The sequence below is a fragment of the Anastrepha ludens genome, unplaced genomic scaffold (genome assembly GCF_028408465.1).
Source record: "Anastrepha ludens isolate Willacy unplaced genomic scaffold, idAnaLude1.1 ptg000022l, whole genome shotgun sequence".
In the NCBI taxonomy this organism is placed as follows: domain Eukaryota; kingdom Metazoa; phylum Arthropoda; class Insecta; order Diptera; family Tephritidae; genus Anastrepha; species Anastrepha ludens.
Window position 1 is genome coordinate 97,501 of NW_026530033.1, and position 2,500 is coordinate 100,000.

Genomic DNA, 2,500 nt, shown 5'->3' on the forward strand with positions numbered 1-2,500 from the left:
TGCACGTCAGAACTGTTTCGGTCTTCCATCAGGGTTTCCCCTGACTTCAACCTGATCAAGTATAGTTCACCATCTTTCGGGTCACAGCATATATGCTCAAGGTACGCTCCAGTTAGAGGTATAAATAATAATAAATTATCATTATACATAACTATATGGAACGCCCCGGGATTGAATTAATTGACTATTTAAGAAAATAGACTAAAAATTAATCCCATTATATTTTTAAGTTAAGTTAATTATGCCATTAAGTTTAATATAACTCAATGACTTGCACATATGTTAGACTCCTTGGTCCGTGTTTCAAGACGGGTCCCGAAGGTATCCTGAATCTTTCGCATTGTTAATCATATAAATGCATACAAATAAATATTAATATCATAGATATTAAATTTTTTGTAAAATTCAAAAAATGAATTTTAGCATTATATATAATAAAATCTATCAACACTTTATCAAATCATTAGTATTTATTCTATGTTAATATGCTTAAAAAGCAAATTAATTTAAATAAACTTAATATCACCAATGATCTTTTGATAAATACTTTATTATGTTAATAGATTACAATGTCCTTATATGAAAAAATGCACATTATTTTTAATTATTTAATGATGAATTTTTCATAATGGATATTCAGGTTCATCGGGCTTAACCTCTAAGCAGTTTCACGTACTATTTAACTCTCTATTCAGAGTTCTTTTCAACTTTCCCTCACGGTACTTGTTTACTATCGGTCTCATGGTTATATTTAGTTTTAGATGGAGTTTACCACCCACTTAGTGCTGCACTATCAAGCAACACGACTCTTTGGAAATATCTTTCTAGTAATCATTAACGTTATACGGGCCTGGCACCCTCTATGGGTAAATGGCCTCATTTAAGAAGGACTTAAATCGTTAATTTCTCATACTAGATATTAAGATATTCCATACACTGCATCTCACATTTGACATATAGACAAAGTGACTTAGTGCTGAACTATTTTCTTTTCGCTCGCCGCTACTAAGAAAATCCTTGTTAGTTTCTTTTCCTCCCCTCATTAATATGCTTAAATTCAGGGGGTAATCCCATATGAGTTGAGGTTGTTTTAAAATATTTTTTATCTTCTCACAATTTAATAAATAATTATATCATCTTTTCATCTCTATTTTTCTTTTTTCCTTTTATATAAATATATATTATAAATAATAATTATGTAAAATGAGGCAATTCTAGAATAAAAAAAATTAATTTTTATGCTAGACATTCCTCCTTTAATTACATATATAAATTAATATTTTATATATATATAAATAATATGAAAATTTTTTAAAGAGAATACTTAGATTCAAAATTTTTTTTATTTCATTTTATTTGAGAGGATTTTTTTTTTTTAAGAATATATTAATAAATAAAAAATTCATTATATATCTTTATTTTTTTGCTATTAATATTATGAATTATTTAAAATCCAATAATATACACATTTGCTTAAATTCAATTATTTTTATAAAAGAATAAGCAACTTATTTAGCATAGTCTTACAACCCTCAACCATATGTAGTCCAAGCAGTACTTTAAAATTTAATTTAATGTACATAACAGCATGGACTGCGATATGCGTTCAAAATGTCGATGTTCATGTGTCCTGCAGTTCACACGATGACGCACAGTTTGCTGCGTTCTTCATCGACCCATGAGCCAAGTGATCCACCGCTTAGAGTATTTTTTTATTTATTTTTATTTATAACAAATGTCAATTTTTTTTTGCATATATTAATTGAAAGAGTAAAATTAAATAATAATAATAATAAAATATAAATTGATTTTCTTTCAATAATATATATCAAATATATTTAACTCTAAACATTTTTATTAAGTTGCGAATGTCTTAGTTCAACAATAATACAGTGGTGGTATTTATTATGTTTGATTATTTTGTATTTTTTTAATCATTTTATTTATATATAAATATAATAATAAATATATACCACTTTTGTTATTGTGAACAAATTAACTTATCATTCAATCAAATGAATAATAAGTACAACTTTCTATTTTCATGTTTAAAGGTTTTTAAAAGAAAAAATAAGAAAAAACATTAGAAAATGTACCATCATATTATATTTAATATGATATAATTGATGGATAACAAATTGAATGAAAAAGAATAAAAAGAATATGGATTCAAAATAATTATAAATTTTTCTTTTTTTTCTTTTTTTCTTTTGTTTGTTTTTGTTTTTATTTGTTTTGGCATTGTTTGTTTTTCTTACGGATATGGAACACAATAATGATCCTTCCGCAGGTTCACCTACGGAAACCTTGTTACGACTTTTACTTCCTCTAAATAATCAAGTTCGGTCAACTTTTGCGAAACAACCGTGACACACGAGGCGTCACAGTGATCACGTCCGGAGACCTCACTAAATAATTCAATCGGTAGTAGCGACGGGCGGTGTGTACAAAGGGCAGGGACTTAATCAATGCGAGTTAATAACTCGCACTTACTGGGAAT

The 2,500-nt window shown here is 27.2% G+C and overlaps 2 non-coding genes and 1 pseudogene across 2 annotated transcripts in view; all 3 read right to left on the minus strand.

Annotated features, from left to right (window-relative positions):
- The window catches only part of LOC128870740 (large subunit ribosomal RNA), a 4,514-nt pseudogene extending 3,426 nt beyond the window's left edge, over positions 1 to 1,088 (minus strand).
- Positions 1,089 to 1,526: 438 nt separating this feature from the next.
- LOC128870690 (5.8S ribosomal RNA) lies at positions 1,527 to 1,707 on the minus strand. Its single transcript, XR_008455429.1, has one exon. It is a non-coding gene; the product is annotated as a 5.8S ribosomal RNA (ribosomal RNA).
- Positions 1,708 to 2,273: 566 nt separating this feature from the next.
- The window catches only part of LOC128870729 (small subunit ribosomal RNA), a 1,991-nt gene continuing 1,764 nt past the window's right edge, over positions 2,274 to 2,500 (minus strand). Inside the window, exon 1 of the ribosomal RNA XR_008455465.1 lies at positions 2,274 to 2,500. This exon is cut by the window's right edge and continues 1,764 nt beyond it. This is a non-coding gene — a ribosomal RNA (small subunit ribosomal RNA).